Raw genomic sequence first — 18,976 nt, 5'->3', positions numbered from 1 at the left:
CAGGCGAGAGAACCAACACAAGTTCCTTCGACATCCACACAGAGAATATGTGGTACTGTATGGCTGTACGGGGAGTTGGATCTATGGATCTGAGGGCTTCTGTTTTAACGTTCAATCAACCAGATCCCAACCAGGACATCATCATCATCATCACCACCAGGTTCAATCAACCAGATCCCAACAGGACATCATCCCCACCACCAGGTTCAATCAACCAGATCCCAACAGGACATCATCCCCACCACCAGGTTCAATCAACCAGATCCCAACAAGACATCATCCCCACCACCAGGTTCAATCAACCAGATCCCAACAGGACATCATCTCCACCACCAGGTTCAATCAACCAGATCCCAACAGGACATCATCATCCACCACCAGGTTCAATCAACCAGATCCCAACAGGACATCATCCCCACCACCAGGTTCAATCAACCAGATCCCAACAGGACATCATCCCCACCACCAGGTTCAATCAACCAGATCCCAACAGGACATCATCATCATCACCACCAGGTTCAATCAACCAGATCCCAACAGGACATCATCCCCACCACCAGGTTCAATCAACCAGATCCCAACAGGACATCATCCCCACCACCAGGTTCAATCAACCAGATCCCAACAGGACATCATCCCCACCACCAGGTTCAATCAACCAGATCCCAACAGGACATCATCTCCACCACCAGGTTCAATCAACCAGATCCCAACCAGGATCTGCCTTTTTATCATCATCCTATAAACCTGTCTTCATATCAGGCCTTCATATCAGTCCTGATCTTCCTGACTAGTCCTGTCTTCATCTAGTCCTGTCTTCCTGTCCAGTCCTGTCTTCCTGATCCCAACAGGACATCATCCTGTCTTTCTATCTAGTCCTGTCTTCATATCAGTCCTGTCTTCCATCTAGTCCTGTCTTCCTGTCTAGTAAATGTAAATGTAAATGTAGTCCTGTCTTCCTATCTAGTCCTGTCTTCCAACAGTCTAGTCCTGTCTTCCTGTCTAGTCCTGTCTTTCTATCATCATCTGTCTAGTCCTGTCTTTCCACCAGGTTCAATCTAGTCCTGTCTTCCTATCTACCAGATCCCAACAGGACATCATCCATCTAGTCCTGTCTTCCTGTCTAGTCCTGTCTTTCTGTCTAGTCCTGTCTTCCTGTCTAGTCCTGTCTTCCTATAAAGTCCTGTCTTCATATCTAGTCCTGTCTTCCTGTCAGGTAGTCCTGTCTTCCTGTCTAGTCCTGTCTTCATATCAGTCCTGATCTTCATATCAGTCCTGTCTTTCTATCTAGTCCTGTCTTCATATCTAGTCCTGTCTTCCATCTAGTCCTGTCTTCCTGTCTAGTCCTGTCTTCAATCTAACCAGATCCCAACAGTCCATCATCATCACTGTCCAGGTTCAAGTCCTGTCTTCCTATCAGATCCCAAGTCCTGTCTTCCTATCTAGTCCAGGTCTAGTCCTGTCCTCTAGTCCTGTCTTCCTATCGAGTCCTGTCTTCCTATCATCATCTTCCCAGTCCTGTCTTCCTGTCTAGTCCTGTCTTCCTATCTAGTCCATATCTAGTCCTGTCTTCCTATCTAGTCCTGTCTTCCTATCTAGTCCTGTCTTCCTATCTAGTCCTGTCTTCCTATCTAGTCCTGTCTTCCTATCTAGTCCTGTCTTCCTATCTAGTCCTGTCTTCCTGTCTATCTAGTCCTGTCTTCCTATCTAGTCCTGTCTTCCTGTCAGTCCTGTCTTCTATCTAGTCCTGTCTTCCTAAGTCCTGTCTTCCTGAGTCCTGTCTTCCTATCATCATCTAGTCCTGTCTTCCTGTCTTTCAGTCCCAGTCCTGTCTTCTATCTATCTATCTAGTCCTGTCTTCCTGTCCAGAGTCCTGTCTTCCTATCTAACATCTAGTCCTGACATCTAGTCCTGTCTTCCTGTCTAGTCCAGTCTTCCTGTCTAGTCCTGTCTTCCTGTCTAGTCCTGTCTTCATCTAGTCCTGTCTTCCTATCTAGTCCTGATCCCAACCTAGTCCTGTCTTCCTGTCTAGTCCTGTCTTCCTATCTAGTCCTGTCTTCCTGTCTAGTCCTGTCTTCCTGTCTATCCTGTCTTCCTGTCTAGTCCTGTTCTATCTAGTCCTGTCTTCCTGTCTAGTCCTGTCTTCTATCTATCTAGTCCTGTCTTCCTGTCTAGTCCTGTCTTCCTATCTAGTCCTGTCTTCATATCTAGTCCTGTCTTCCTGTCTAGTCCTGTCTTCCTGTCTAGTCATCTTTCTATCTACCACCAGGTTCAATCAAGTCCAGATCCCAACAGTCCTGTCCTTCTATCTAGTCCTGACATCATCTGTCTTCCACCACTGTCAGGTTCTAGTCCTGTCTTCATATCTAGTCCAAGTCCTGTCTTCAGACATCATCCTGTCTTCAATCTAGTCCTGTCTTCAATCTAGACATCTGTCTGTTTCATATCACTATCTAGTCCAGTCTAGTCTTCAATCTGTCTACCAGATCCCAACAGGACATCATCTGTCCCACCACCAGGTTCTAAGTCCAACCAGATCCCATCTAGTCCTGTCTTCCTATCTAGTCCTGTCTTATATCTAGTCCTGTCTTCTATCTATCTAGTCCTGTCTTCCTATCTAGTCCTGTCTTCCTATCTAGTCCTGTCTTCCTATCTAGTCCTGTCTATATCTAGTCCTGTCTTCCTATCTATCTAGTCCTGTCTTCTATCTATCCTGTCTTCCTGTCTAGTCTTCCTATCTAGTCCTGTCTTCCTGTCTAGTCCTGTCTTCCTATCTAGTCCCTATAGTCCTGTCTTCCTATCTAGTCCTGTCTTCTATCTAGTCCTGTCTTCCTATCTAGTCCTGTCTTCCTGTCTAGATCCATGTCTAGTCCTGTCTTCATATCTAGTCCTGTCTTCCTATCTAGTCCTGTCTTCCTATCTAGTCCTGTCTTCCTATCTAGTCCTGTCTTCCTATCTAGTCCCTAGTCCTATCTAGTCCTGTCTATCTAGTCCTGTCTTATCTAGTCCTGTCTTCCTGTCTAGTCCTGTCTTCATATCTAGTCCTGTCTTCATATCTAGTCCTGTCTTTCTATCTAGTCCTGTCTTCATATCTAGTCCTGTCTTCCTATCTAGTCCTGTCTTCCTGTCTAGTAAATGTAAATGTAAATGTAGTCCTGTCTTCCTATCTATCTAGTCCTGTCTTCCTGTCTAGTCCTGTCTTCCTGTCTAGTCCTGTCTTCATCTATCTAGTCCTGTCTTTCTATCTAGTCCTGTCTTCCTGTCTAGTCCTGTCTTTCTATCTAGTCCTGTCTTCCTATCTAGTCCTGTCTTCCTGTCTTCATATCTAGTCCTGTCTTCCTGTCTAGTCCTGTCTTCCTGTCTAGTCCTGTCCTTCTATCTAGTCCTGTCTTCCTGTCTAGTCCTGTCTTCCTGTCTTCCTGTCTAGTCCTGTCCTAAAGTCCTGTCTTCATATCTAGTCCTGTCTTCCTGTCTAGTCCTGTCTAGTCCTGTCTTCCTGTCTAGTCCTGTCTTCCTGTCTAGTCCTGTCTTCATATCTAGTCCTGTCTTCATATCTGTCCTGTCTTTCTATCTAGTCCTGTCTTCATATCTAGTCCTGTCTTCCTATCTAGTCCTGTCTTCCTGTCTAGTCCTGTCTTCCTGTCTAGTCCTGTCTTCCTGTCTAGTCCTGTCTTTCTATCTAGTCCTGTCTTCCTGTCTAGTCCTGTCTTTCTATCTAGTCCTGTCTTCCTATCTAGTCCTGTCTTCCTATCTAGTCCTGTCTTCCTATCTAGTCCTGTCTTCCTATCTAGTCCTGTCTTCCTATCTAGTCCTGTCTTTCTATCTAGTCCTGTCTTCCTGTCTAGTCCTGTCTTTCTATCTAGTCCTGTCTTCTAGTCCTGTCTTCCTATCTAGTCCTGTCTTTCTATCTAGTCCTGTCTTCCTATCTAGTCCTGTCTTCCTGTCTAGTCCTGTCTTCATATCTAGTCCTGTCTTCATATCTAGTCCTGTCTTCCTATCTAGTCCTGTCTTCCTATCTAGTCCTGTCTTCCTGTCTAGTCCTGTCTTCCTATCTAGTCCTGTCTTCCTATCTAGTCCTGTCTTCCTATCTAGTCCTGTCTTCCTGTCTAGTCCTGTCTTCCTGTCTAGTCCTGTCTTCCTATCTAGTCCTGTCTTCCTGTCTAGTCCTGTCTTCCTATCTAGTCCTGTCTTCCTATCTAGTCCTGTCTTCCTGTCTAGTCCTGTCTTCCTGTCTAGTCCTGTCTTCCTGTCTAGTCCTGTCTTTCTATCTAGTCCTGTCTTCCTGTCTAGTCCTGTCTTTCTATCTAGTCCTGTCTTCCTATCTAGTCCTGTCTTCCTATCTAGTCCTGTCTTTCTATCTAGTCCTGTCTTCCTATCTAGTCCTGTCTTCCTGTCTAGTACTGTCTTCATGTCTAGTCCTGTCTTCATATCTAGTCCTGTCTTCCTATCTAGTCCTGTCTTCCTATCTAGTCCTGTCTTCCTATCTAGTCCTGTCTTCCTATCTAGTCCTGTCTTCCTATCTAGTCCTGTCTTCCTGTCTAGTCCTGTCTTCCTGTCTAGTCCTGTCTTTCTATCTAGTCCTGTCTTCCTGTCTAGTAAATGTAAATGTAAATGTAGTCCTGTCTTCCTGTCTAGTCCTGTCTTCCTGTCTAGTCCTGTCTTCATATCTAGTCCTGTCTTTCTATCTAGTCCTGTCTTCCTGTCTAGTAAATGTAAATGTAAATGTAGTCCTGTCTTTCTATCTAGTCCTGTCTTCCTGTCTAGTAAATGTAAATAAATGTAGTCCTGTCTTCCTGTCTAGTCCTGTCTTCCTGTCTAGTCCTGTCTTCCTATCTAGTCCTGTCTTCCTGTCCTAGTCCTGTCTTCATATCTAGTCCTGTCTTTCTATCTAGTCCTGTCTTCCTGTCTAGTCCTGTCTTCCTGTCTAGTCTTCCTGTCTAGTCCTGTCTTCCTATCTAGTCCTGTCTTCCTGTCTACCTGTCTTCCTGTCTAGTCCTGTCTTCCTGTCTAGTCCTGTCTTATATCTAGTCCTGTCTTTCTATCTAGTCCTGTCTTCCTGTCTAGTAAATGTAAATGTAAATGTAGTCCTGTCTTTCTATCTAGTCCTGTTTTCTAGTCCTGTCTTCCTATCTAGTCCTGTCTTTCTATCTAGTCCTGTCTTCCTATCTCGTCCTGTCTTTCTATCTAGTCCTGTCTTCATATCTAGTCCTGTCTTCCTATCTAGTCCTGTCTTCTAGTCCTGTCTTCCTATCTAGTCCTGTCTTCCTGTCTAGTCCTGTCTTCCTATCTAGTCCTGTCTTTCCTATCTAGTCCTGTCTTCCTGTCTAGTCCTGTCTTTCTATCTAGTCCTGTCTTCCTATCTAGTCCTGTCTTCCTGTCTAGTCCTGTCTTCCTGTCTAGTCCTGTCTTCCTGTCTAGTCCTGTCCTTCTATCTAGTCCTGTCTTCCTGTCTAGTCCTGTCTTTCTGTCTAGTCCTGTCTTCCTGTCTAGTCCTGTCTTCCTATAAAGTCCTGTCTTCATATCTAGTCCTGTCTTCCTGTCTAGTCCTGTCTTCATATCTAGTCCTGTCTTCCTGTCTAGTCCTGTCTTCCTGTCTAGTCCTGTCTTCATATCTAGTCCTGTCTTCATATCTCGTCCTGTCTTTCTATCTAGTCCTGTCTTCCTATCTAGTCCTGTATCTAGTCCTGTCTTCCTGTCTATCTAGTCCTGTCTTCCTATCTAGTCCTGTCTTCCTGTCTAGTCCTGTCTTTCTATCTAGTCCTGTCTTCCTATCTAGTCCTGTCTTCCTATCTAGTCCTGTCTTCCTATCTAGTCCTGTCTTCCTATCTAGTCCTGTCTTCCTATCTAGTCCTGTCTTTCTATCTAGTCCTGTCTTCCTGTCTAGTCCTGTCTTTCTATCTAGTCCTGTCTTCCTATCGAGTCCTGTCTTCCTATCTAGTCCTGTCTTTCTATCTAGTCCTGTCTTCCTATCTAGTCCTGTCTTCCTGTCTAGTCCTGTCTTCATATCTAGTCCTGTCTTCATATCTAGTCCTGTCTTCCTATCTAGTCCTGTCTTCCTATCTAGTCCTGTCTTCCTGTCTAGTCCTGTCTTCCTATCTAGTCCTGTCTTCCTATCTAGTCCTGTCTTCCTATCTAGTCCTGTCTTCCTGTCTAGTCCTGTCTTCCTGTCTAGTCCTGTCTTCCTATCTATCTAGTCCTGTCTTCCTATCTAGTCCTGTCTTCTAGTCCTGTCTTCCTATCTAGTCCTGTCTTCCTGTCTAGTCCTGTCTTCCTGTCTAGTCCTGTCTTTCTATCTAGTCCTGTCTTCCTGTCTAGTCCTGTCTTTCTATCTAGTCCTGTCTTCCTATCGAGTCCTGTCTTCCTATCTAGTCCTGTCTTTCTATCTAGTCCTGTCTTCCTATCTAGTCCTGTCTTCCTGTCTAGTACTGTCTTCATGTCTAGTCCTGTCTTCATATCTAGTCCTGTCTTCCTATCTAGTCCTGTCTTCCTATCTAGTCCTGTCTTCCTGTCTAGTCCTGTCTTCCTATCTAGTCCTGTCTTCCTATCTAGTCCTGTCTTCCTATCTATCTAGTCCTGTCCTGTCTTTCTATCTAGTCCTGTCTTCCTGTCTAGTAAATGTAAATGTAAATGTAGTCCTGTCTTTAGTCCTGTCTTCCTGTCTATCTAGTCCTGTCTTCATATCTATATCTAGTCCTGTCTTCCTCCTAAATGTAGTCCTGTCTTTCTATCTAGTCCTAGTAAATGTATATTAGTCCTGTCTTCCTGTCTAGTCCTGTCTTCCTGTCTAGTCCTGTCTTCCTGTCTAGTCCTGTCTTCCTGTCTAGTCCTGTCTTCCTGTCTAGTCCTGTCTTCATATCTAGTCCTGTCTTTATATCTAGTCCTGTCTTCCTGTCTAGTATGTAAATGTAGTCCTGTCTTCCTGTCTAGTCCTGTCTTCCTGTCTAGTCCTGTCTTCCTGTCTAGTCCTGTCTTCCTGTCTAGACCTGTCTTCCTGTCTAGTCCTGTCTTCCTGTCTAGTCCTGTCTTCATATCTAGTCCTGTCTTTCTATCTAGTCCTGTCTTCCTATAGTAAATGTAAATGTAAATGTAGTCCTGTCTTTCTATCTAGTCCTGTTTTCCTATCTAGTCCTGTCTTCCTATCTAGTCCTGTCTTTCTATCTAGTCCTGTCTTCCTATCTAGTCTTCCTGTCTAGTCCTGTCTTCATATCTAGTCCTGTCTTCCTGTCTAGTCTGTCTATCTAGTCCTGTCTTCCTAGTCCTGTCTTCCTGTCTAGTCCTGTCTTCATATCTAGTCCTGTCTTTCTATCTAGTCCTGTCTTCCTGTCTAGTAAATGTAAATGTAAATGTCTTCAGTCCTGTCTTCCTATCTAGTCCTGTCTTTCTTCTATCTAGTCCTGTCTTCCTGTCTAGTCCTGTCTTCATATCTAGTCCTGTCTTCCTGTCTAGTCCTGTCTTCTAGTCCTGTCTTTCTATCTAGTCCTGTCTTCCTGTCTAGTCCTGTCTTCCTATCTAGTCCTGTATATCTAGTCCTGTCCAGTCTAGTCCTGTCTTCCTGTCTAGTCCTGTCTTCTATCTAGTCCTGTCTTCCTGTCTAGTCCTGTCTTCATATCTAGTCCTGTCTGTTCTGTCTTCATATCTAGTCATATCTGTCCTGTCTTCTATCTAGTCCTGTCTTCCTGTCTATCTAGTCCTGTCTTCCTGTCTAGTCCTGTCTTCCTGTCTAGTCCTGTCTAGTCCTGTCCATATCTAGTCCTGTCTTTCTATCTATTAGTCCTGTCTTTCCTTCTAGTCCTGTCTTCCTATCTCCTGTCCTATCTAGTCCTGTCTTCCTAGTCCTGTCTTCCTGTCTAGTCCTGTCTTCTATCTAGTCCTGTCTTCCTGTCTAGTCCTAGTCCTGTCTTCATATCTAGTCCTGTCTTTCTATCTAGTCCTGTCTTCCTGTCTAGTCCTGTCTTCCTATCTAGTCCTAGTCCTGTCTTCCTATCTAGTCCTGTCTTCCTGTCTAGTCCTGTCTTCCTGTCTAGTCCTGTCTTTCTATCTAGTCCTGTCTTCCTGTCTAGTCCTGTCTTTCTATCTAGTCTGTCTTTCTATCTAGTCCTATGTCCTGTCTTCCTATCTAGTCCTGTCTTTCTATCTATCTAGTCCTGTCTTCCTATCTAGTCCTGTCCTATCTAGTCCTGTCTTCCTATATTAGTCCTGTCTTTCTATCTAGTCCTATCTAGTCCTGTCTATCTTCCTGTCTTCCTATCTAGTCTAGTCCTGTCTTCCTATCTAGTCCTGTCTAGTCCTGCCTTCCTATCTAGTCCTCTTCCTATCTAGTCCTGTCTTCCTATCTAGTCCTGTCTTCCTTTCTAGTCTCTTCCTATCTAGTCCTGTCTTTTCTGTCTGTTCTATCTAGTCCTGTCCTGTCTTCCTATCTAGTCCTGTCCTATCTAGTCCTGTCTTCCTATCTAGTCCTGTCTTCTATCTAGTCCTGTCTTCCTATCTAGTCCTGTCTTCCTATCTAGTCCTATCTAGTCCTGTCTTCCTATCTCCTGTCCTATCTAGTCCTGTCTTCCTATCTCCGTCCTATCTAGTCCTGTCTTCCTATCTGTCCTATCTAGTCCTGTCTTCCTATCTCCAGTCTTTCTAGTCCTGTCTTCCTATCTAGTCCTGTCTAGTCCTGTCTTCCTATCTAGTCCTGTCTTCCTATCTAGTCTAGTCCTGTCTTCCTATCTAGTCCTATCTAGTCCTGTCCTATCTAGTCCTGTCTTCCTATCTAGTCCTATCTAGTCCTGTCTTCCTATCTAGTCCTATCTAGTCCTGTCTTCCTATCTCTAGTCCTATCTAGTCCTGTCTTCCTATCTAGTCCTGTCTTCCTGTCTTCCTATCTAGTCCTGTCTTCTGTCTAGTCCTGTCTTCCTGTCTAGTCCTGTCTTCCTATCTCTAGTCCTGTCTTCCCTATCTAGTCCTGTCTTCCCTATCTCCTGTCCTAGTCCTGTCTTCCTGTCTAGTCCTTCCTGTCTAGTCCTGTCTTCATATCTAGTCCTGTCTTTCTATCTAGTCCTGTCTTCCTAGTAAATGTAAATGTAAATGTAGTCCTGTCTTTCTATCTAGTCCTTCCTGTCTAGTCCTGTCTTCCTATCTCCTGTCTAGTCCTGTCTTCCTGTCCTTCCTGTCTAGTCCTGTCTTCATATCTTCTATCTAGTCCTGTCTTCCTGTCTAGTAAATGTAAATGTAAATGTAGTCCTGTCTTCCTGTCTAGTCCTGTCTTCCTGTCTATCTAGACCTGTCCTAGTCCTGTCTTCCTGTCTAGTCCTGTCTTCATATCTAGTCCTGTCTTTCTATCTAGTCCTGTCTTCCTGTCTAGTAAATGTAAATGTAAATGTAGTCCTGTCTTTCTATCTAGTCCTGTTTTCCTATCGAGTCCTGTCTTCCTATCTAGTCCTGTCTTTCTATCTAGTCCTGTCTTCCTATCTAGTCCTGTCTTCATATCTAGTCCTGTCTAGTCCTGTCTTCATATCTAGTCCTGTCTTCATATCTAGTCCTGTCTTCCTAGTCCTGTCTTCTGTCTAGTCCTGTCTTCCTGTCTAGTCCTGTCTTCATATCTAGTCCTGTCTTTCTATCTAGTCCTGTCTTCCTGTCTAGTAAATGTAAATGTAAATGTAGTCCTGTCTTTCTATCTAGTCCTGTTTTCCTCCTGTCTTCCTATCTAGTCCTGTCTTTCTATCTAGTCCTGTCTTCCTATCTAGTCCTGTCTTCCTGTCTAGTCCTGTCTTCATATCTAGTCCTGTCTTCCTGTCTAGTCCTGTCTTCATATCTCGTCCTGTCTTTCTATCTAGTCCTCTTCTAGTCCTGTCTTCCTATCTAGTCCTGTCCTATCTAGTCTAGTCCTGTCTTCCTGTCTAGTCCTGTCTTCCTGTCTAGTCCTGTCTTTCTATCTAGTCCTGTCTTCCTGTCTAGTCCTGTCTTCTATCTAGTCCTGTCTTCCTGTCCAGTCCTGTCTTCATATCTAGTCCTGTCTGTCTTTCTATCTAGTCCTGTCTTCCTGTCTAGTCCTGTCTTCCTGTCTAGTCCTGTCTTCCTGTCTAGTCCTGTCTTCCTGTCTAGTCCTGTCTTCCTGTCTAGTCCTGTCTTCCTATCTAGTCCTGTCTTTCTATCTAGTCCTGTCTTCCTGTCTAGTAAATGTAAATGTAAATGTAGTCCTGTCTTTCTATCTAGTCCTGTTTTCCTATCGAGTCCTGTCTTCCTATCTAGTCCTGTCTTTCTATCTAGTCCTGTCTTCCTATCTAGTCCTGTCTTCCTGTCTAGTCCTGTCTTCATATCTAGTCCTGTCTTCCTATCTAGTCCTGTCTTCATATCTAGTCCTGTCTTCCTATCTAGTCCTGTCTTCCTATCTAGTCCTGTCTTCCTGTCTAGTCCTGTCTTCCTATCTAGTCCTGTCTTCCTATCTAGTCCTGTCTTCCTATCTAGTCCTGTCTTCCTGTCTAGTCCTGTCTTCCTAGTCCTGTCTTTCTATCTAGTCCTGTCTTCCTGTCTAGTCCTGTCTTTCTATCTAGTCCTGTCTTTCTATCTAGTCCTGTCTTCCTATCTAGTCCTGTCTTCCTATCTAGTCCTGTCTTTCTATCTAGTCCTGTCTTCCTATCTAGTCCTGTCTTCCTGTCTAGTCCTGCCTTCCTATCTAGTCCTGTCTTCCTATCTAGTCCTGTATATTAGTCTTTCTATCTAGTCCTGTCTTCCTATCTAGTCATGTATATTAGTTCTGTCTTTCTATCTAGTCCTGTCTTCCTATCTAGTCATGTATATTAGTCCTGTCTTCCTATCTAGTCCTGTCTTCCTATCTAGTCTTCCTGTCTAGTCCTGCCTTCCTATCTAGTCCTGTCTTCATATCTAGTCCTGTCTAGTCCTGTCTTCCTATCTAGTCCTGTCTTCTTTCTAGTCCTGTCTTTCTATCTAGTCCTGTTTATTTGTCTGTCTTCCTATCTAGTCCATCTAGTCCTGTCTTCCTATCTATCTAGTCCTGTCTTCCTATCTAGTCCTGTCTTCATATCTAGTCCTGTCTTCCTATCTAGTCCTGTCTTCCTATCTCTATCTTCATATCTAGTCCTGTCTTCTATCTAGTCCTGTATATTAGTACTGTCTTCCTATCTAGTCCTGTATATTAGTCCTGTCTTCATATCTAGTCCTGTATATTAGTCCTGTCTTCATATCTAGTCCTGTCTTCCTATCTAGTCCTGTATATTAGTCCAGTCTTCCTATCTAGTCCTGTCTTCCTATCTAGTCCTGTCTTCCTATCTAGTCCTGTCTTCATATCTAGTCCTGTCTTCCTATATAGTCCTGTATATGAGTCCTGTCTTCCTATCTAGTCCTGTATATTAGTCCTGTCTTCCTATCTCGTCCAGTCTTCCTTTCTAGTCCTGTCTTCCTATCTAGTCCTGTCTAGTCCTGTCTTCCTATCTAGTCCTGTCTTCCTTTCTAGTCCTGTCTAGTCCTGTCTTCCTATCTTCTAGTCCTGTCTTCCTATCTAGTCCTGTATATTAGTCCTGTCTTCATATCTAGTCCTGTCTTCCTATCTAGTCCTGTATATTCCTGTCTTCCTATCTAGTCCTATCTAGTCCTGTCTTCCTATCTAGTCCTATCTAGTCCTGTCTTCCTATCTAGTCCTGTCTTCCTATCTAGTCCTATCTAGTCCTGTCTTCCTATCTAGTCCTGTCTTCCTGTCTAGTCCTGTCTTCCTGTCTAGTCCTGTCTTCCTGTCTAGTCCTGTCTTCCTGTCTAGTCCTGTCTTCCTGTCTAGTCCTGTCTTCCTGTCTAGTCCTGTCTGTCTAGTCCTGTCTTCCATCTTGTCCTGTCTTTCTAGTCCTGTCTTCCTGTGTCTTCTATCATCCAGTCTTCCTTTCTAGTCTTGCCTTCCTATTAAGTCCAGCCTTCCTATCTAGTCCTGTCTTCTATTCCTGTGTTCCTATCTAGTCCTGTCTTCCCATCTAGTCCTGTCTTCTATTCCTGTGTTCCTATCTAGTCCTGTCTTCCCATCTAGTCCTGTCTTCTATTCCTGTGTTCCTATCTAGCCCTGTCTTCCTGTCTAGTCCTGTCTTCTATTCCTGTGTTCATATCTAGTCCTGTCTTCCCATCTAGTCCTGTCTTCTATTCCTGTGTTCATATCTAGTCCTGTCTTCCTGTCTAGTCCTGTCCAACAATGGATAGCCTGGCTAATTCATGTCAATCTAATGAAGTCTGGGATGCCTAAAGTAGTGAAAAATATAGGGAATACGGTGCCATTTATAGTGCACTAATTTTGACCAGGGCCCATAAGGTATAGTGTCCTATATAGGGAAAAGGGTCAGCCGTTTGGGACGCAGCCCTCCTCTCTCTACTGAACTCAGCCCTCACGTGTGCCTTCTGGTCTGTTTCATCTAAAGGCTAATGCATGAGGTTAATACCCAGTAGAGCTCAAAGTGACAGAGGTATTTCAACTACTCCTTAGACTAGATGCATGCCTGCTGGTCAGGGGGCAATCCCCATCACCTCTACAGTCAAAACTGATCTAGTGGTCCAAAACTTACCCAGTTCATATATATATATATGGTAGTATATATATATATGTATATATGTATATATATATATACTACCATTCAAAAGTTTGGGGTCACTTAGAAATGTCCTTGTTTTTGAAAGAAAAGACATTCTTTGTCTATTAAAATAACATAAAATTGATCGGAAATACAGTGTAGACGTTGTTAATGTTGTAAATGTCTATTGTAGCTGGAAATGGCAGATTTTTATGGAATATCTACATAGGCGTACAGAGGCCAATTATCATCAACCATCACTTCTGTGTTCCAATGGCACGTTGTGTTAGCTAACCCAAGTTTATAATTTGAAATGGCTAATTGATCATTCGAAAACCCATTCGCAATTATGTTAGTACAGCTGAAAACTGTGTTCTGATTAAAGAAGCAATAAAACTGGCCTTCTTTAGACTAGTTGAGTATCTGGAGCATCAGCATGTGGGTTTGATTACTGGCTCAAAATGTCCAGAAACAAAAAACTTCTTTCTGAAACTCGTCAGTCTTTTCTTGTTCTGAGAAATGAAGGATATTCCATGTGAGAGATTGCCAAGGAACTCATACAACGCTGTGTACTACTCCCTTCACAGAACAGTACAAACTGTCTCTAACCAGAATAGAAAGAGGAGTGGGAGGCCCCGGTGCACAACTGAGCAAGAGGACAAGTACATTAGAGTGTCCAGTTTGAGAAACAGACACCTCACAAGTCCTCAACTGGCAGCTTCATTAAATAGTACCCACAAAACACCAGTCTCAACGTCAACAGTGACGAGGCGACTCCGGGATGCTGGCCTTCTAGGTAGAGTGCCTCAGTCCAGTGTCTGTGTTCTTTTGCCCATCTTAATCTTGTCTTCTTATTGATCAGTCTGAACATGTTTTTTTCTTTGCAACGCTGCCTAGAAGGCCAGCCTCCCGAAGTCGCCTCTTCACTGTTGACATTTCAGTGGGGAATACTCATGCAATCTGGCAATCCTCCAACCAGGAGTTCTTGAAAAACTATGCATTTTTTAAATTGACAACTATATCCAATGCCTTGTGGTCAGGGGTCAACCTACATCACCTTTAAAAACGCTCAGATCTGTGGGTACTGACTGAACAGTTCACGCTGGCAATCTCAGATGTGTGGATGTTGACTGAACAGTTCAGACTAGCTGGCTCAGATCTGTGGATGTTGACTGAACAGTTCAGACTGGCTGGTTCAGGTCTGTTGATGTTGACTGGAAGTGGGTGGATGGGTAGATGGGTGGGTGTATAACAAGAACATCCAACAACCCAAAGGTTGCGTGTTAGAATCTCATCATGGACAACTTTAGCTACTTTGCAATAACTTTACATTTTAGCTAACCCTAACCTTAACCTTAACCCTAACTTTAACTCCTAATTCCTAGCCTACGTAAACGTCCAACTTCAACTGTAGGTGGCTAATGCTAATGTTATCTAGGTGACTAACGTTAGCGTTAGCCACCTACAGTTAAAGTTGGAAGTTTACGTACACCTTAGCCAAATACATTTAAACTCAGTTTTTCACAATTCTTGACAGTTAATCCTAGTTCCCTGTCCTAGGTCAGTTAGGATCACCACTTTATTTTAAGAATGTGAAATGTCAGAATAATAGTAGAGAGAATTATATATTTCAGCTTTTATTTCTTCATCACATTCCCAGTGGGTTAGAAGTTTACATACACTCAATTAGTATTTGGTTGCATTGCCTTTCAATTGTTTAACTTGGGTCAAACGTTTCGGGTAGCCTTCCACAAGCTTCCCACAATAAGTTGGATGGATTTTGGCCCATTCCTCCTGACAGAGCTGGCGTAACTGAGTCAGGTTTGTAGGCCTTCTTGCTCGCACACGCTTTTTCAGTTCTACACATTTTCTATAGGATTGAGGTCAGGGCTTTGTGATGGCCACTCCAATACCTTGACCTTGTTGTCCTTAAGCCATTTTGCCACAACTTTGGAAGTATGCTTGGGGTCATTGTCCATTTGGAAGACCCATTTGCAACCAAGCTTTAACTTCCTGACTGATGTCTTGAGATGTTGCTTCAATATATCCACATCATTTTCCTCCCTCATTATGCCATCTATTTTGTGAAGTGCGGTTGGGATGGTGTTCTTCGGCTTGCAGACCTCCCCCTTTTTCCTCCAAACATAACGATGGTCATTATGGCCAAACAGTTGTACTTTTGTTTCATCAGACCAGAGGACATTTCTCCAAAAAGTACAATCTTTGTCCCCATGTGCAGTTGCAAACCGTAGTCTGTATTTTTTATGGTGGTTTTGGAGCAGTGGCTTCTTCCTTGCTGAGCGGCCTTTCATGTTATGTCGATATAGGACTCGTTTTACTGTGGATATAGATACTTTTGTACCTGTTTCCTCCAGTATCTTCACAAGGTCCTTTGCTGTTGTTTTGGGATTGATTTGCACTTTTTGCACTGAAGTACGTTAATCTCTAGAAGACCGAACACGTCTCCTTCCAGAGCGGTATAATGGCTGTGTGGTCCCATGGTGTTTCTACTTGCATACTATTGTTTGTACAGATGAACGTGGTACCTTCAGGCGTTCGGAAATTGCTCCCAAGGATGAACCAGACTTGTGGAGGTCAACAATTTTTTCCTGAGGTCTTGGCTGATTTCTTTTGATTTTCCCATCATGTCAAGCAAAGAGGCACTGAGTTTGAAGGTAGGCCTTGAAATACATCCCCATGTACACCTCCAATTATCTCCAATTATGTCAATTAGCCTACCAGAAGCTTCTAGATCCATGACATAATTTTCTGGAATTTTCCAAGCTGTTTAAAGGCACAGTTATCTTAGTGTATGTAAACTTCTGACCCACTGGAATTATGATACAGTGAATTATTAGTGAAATAATCTGTCTGTAAACAATTGTTGGAAAGATTACTTGTGTTACTTGTGTCATGCACAAAGTAGATATCTTAACCGACTTGCCAGAAATTTGTGGAGTGGTTGAAAAACCAGTTTTAATGACCTCAACCTAAGTGTATGTAAACTTCTGACTTCAACTGTAGCCAATTCGTCACATATCATCTGCGAAATGAATGATGGACATCCACAAATGAATACAAACAAAACGTAACATGCTGTATCATACTAAATGAAGGGAGACAGATGTACATTTACTATGTTACTTCTACTCCTGAGTCCAGGTTTACTTATACAGTCATAATTCTATTTAGAATGGATGGGTAGTATAGTGCAGTATAGTGCAGTAGAGACTAGTATAGAGTAGTATAGAGTAGTATAGTGTGGTATAGTGTAGTATAGTGTAGTATAGAGTAGTACCGTGTGGTATAGTGTAATATAGTGTAGTATAGAGTAGTATAGAGTAGTATAGTGTGGTATAGTGTAGTATAGTGTAGTATAGAGTAGTATACCGTGTGGTATAGTGTAATATAGTGTAGTATAGAGTAGTATAGAGTAGTATAGAGTAGTATAGTGTGGCATAGTGTAGTATAGTGTAGTATAGAGTAGTATAGAGTAGTATAGTGTAGTATAAAGTAGTATAGAGTGGTATAGTGTAGTATATAATAGTATAGAGTAGTTTAGTGTAGTAGAGACTATCATAGTGTAGTAGAGATTAGTATAGCGTAGTATAGAGTAGTATAGAGTGGTATAGTGCAGTATAGATTAGTCTAGAGTAGTATTGTGTAGTATCGTGTAGTATAGTGTAGTATAGAGCAGTATAGTTTAGTATAGAGTAGTATAGTGTAATATGGAGTAGTATAGTGTAGTATAGAGTAGTATAGTGTAGTATAGAGTAGTATAGTGTAGTATAGAGTAGTGTAAAGTAGTATAGTGTGGTATAGTGCGGTATAGTGTAGTATAGTGTGGTATAGAGTAGTATAATGTAGTATAGAATAGTATCGTGTAGTATAGTGCAGTATAGAGTAGTATAGTGTAGTATAGAAGTATAGTGTAGTATAGAGTAGTATGGTGTGGTATAGAGTAGTATAGAGTAGTATAGAGTAGTATAGAAGTATAGTGTAGTATAGAGTAGTATAGTGTAGTATAGTGTAGTATAGTGTAGTATAGAGTAGTATAGAGTAGTATAGTGTAGTATAGTGTAGTATAGAGTAGTATAGAGTAGTATAGTTTAGTATAGAGTAGTATATAGTAGTATAGAAGTATAGTGTAGTATAGAGTAGTATAGTTTAGTATAGTGTAGTATATAGTAGTATAGAAGTATAGTGTTCCCTTGTGCTGCTATTTACCTTGCTATCCTTATGAAATGATAACATCATTCTGATTTCAAAGTGCAGTACAACATAAATGAGTAATACTCATGAAGTGAATGAAGCTGTCCCCTGGGCTGGTACAGTATGTTGTAATGAGGGTATGCATACATTCATGTAAATAGGCTACTTACTGGGCATTGCATTTGCATGGGCTTACTGGCAGAGTAGTTTCCAAAAATGAATTTAGATTGTTTCCTGTTCCTAGATGTCCTGCTGGGGTTCTATTTCCCCAGAAATTACACTCTCTGGTGTTATGATCATTATTATCATACAAATAGCTTTTATTTACATATGACTGACTGATTCACACAGGTTAGCAGAGGGTAGTGAGCTTCTAGTTTCAGTTTCCCTTTCAGATTCTGCATACAAAGCTGTTTATAATACTCAATCAGCATTTCGTAATGAAAGCATGTTATGGTCTTGTAACTAGGATTCTGTCATCATAAACAAACAGTTGGAGAGAGAAAGAAGGAATAAAGAGAGAGACAGTGAGTGAAAGAGAGAGAGAAAGGAGAGAGAGAGGAGGAAGAGAGGGAGAATGAATAAGGAGAGAGTAAGCAAGTGAAAGAGACAGAGAGAAGAATAGAGAACAAGAGCATGGAGCATGACAGAATGATAAACAGAGAGAGAGAGAGAGAGAGAGAGAGAGAGAGAGAGAGAGAGAGAGAGAGAGATCAAAGACTACTATATAGTCAGGCCCCGTAACCACACTGAGGTTGGTCCCCTCGGCTCCCCCTTCCTCTCCTTCCTGTTCTCCTCTGTTCAGTGGATTTGAGAATAAACTCAATCCCTGTTAAATTATAGATTACAGCCCGTCTCTGGCTATGGTCACAGTATGGCTGTGCTGATTGACTGCCTGCTGAGCTCTCTCTCTCTCTGTGTGTGTGTGTGTGTGTGTGTGTGTGTGTGTGTGTGTGTGTGTGTGTGTGTGTGTGTGTGTGTGTGTGTGTGTGTGTGTGTGTGTGTGTGTGTGTGTGTGTGTGTGTGTGTGTGTGTGTGTGTGTGTCGAACCAGTTCTGAGCCTCACACAGCTGTTTCACCTCTCAACCTCATTAATTAAAAGCAACATCAAACACTCTCGACAACCCTTCACAGAGCTGGAGCAGGGGATATAGTTAAAGAGACTATATGAATATGGAAACATCTCTTCTCTCACATTCAGTACAATATGGTTTCTGTTGGTGCTGTTGCTGTTTGAAGTCTTACCTTGTGCAATATTATTTACGGTGCATGGCTCTCTGAGACTGTACACATCATCTGGTGGAGCCTATACAGTACCTGTGCTGTGATATGGAGAACACTGTGGTCTGATATGGAGAACTCTGTGCTGTGATATGGAGAACACTGTGGTGTGATATGGAGAACACTGTGGTGTGATATGGAGAACACTGTGGTGTGATATGGAGAACTCTGTGGTCTGATATGAAGAACTCTGTGGTGTGATATGGAGAACTCTCTGGTGTGATATGTAGAACACTGTGGTGTGATATGGATAACTCTGTGGTCTGATATGGAGAACTCTGTGGTGTGATGTGGAGAACACTGTGGTGTGATATGGAGAACACTGTGGTGTGATATGGAGAACTATATGGTCTGATATGGAGAACTCTGTGGTGTGATATAGAGAACTCTATGGTCTGATATGGAGAACTCTGTGGTCTGATATGGAGAACACTGTGGTGTGATATGGAGAAGACTGTGGTGTGATATGGAGAACTCTAGGTGTGATATGGAGAACTCTGTGCTGTGATATGGAGAACTCTGTGGTGTGATATGGAGAACACTGTGGTCTGATATGGAGAACTCTGTGCTGTGATATGGAGAACTTTGTGGTGTGATATGGAGAACTGTGTGGTCTGATATTGAGAACTTTGTGGTCTGATATGGAGAACTCTGTGCTGTGATATGGAGAACTTTGTGGTGTGATATGGAGAACTGTGTGGTCTGATATGGAGAACTTTGTGGTCTGATATGGAGAACTCTGTGGTGTGATATGGAGAACTCTGTGGTGTGATATGGAGAACACTGTGGTGTGATATGGATAACTGTATGGTCTGAAATGGAGAACTCTGTGGTGTTATATAGAGAACTCTATGGTCTGATATGGAGAACTATGTGGTGTGATATGGAGAACTCTGTGGTGTGATATGGAGAACTCTGTGGTGTGATATGGAGAA

Source organism: Oncorhynchus masou, chromosome 29 (assembly GCF_036934945.1).
Source record: "Oncorhynchus masou masou isolate Uvic2021 chromosome 29, UVic_Omas_1.1, whole genome shotgun sequence".
Lineage (NCBI taxonomy): Eukaryota > Metazoa > Chordata > Actinopteri > Salmoniformes > Salmonidae > Oncorhynchus > Oncorhynchus masou.
This window is presented reverse-complemented; position numbering follows the sequence as displayed.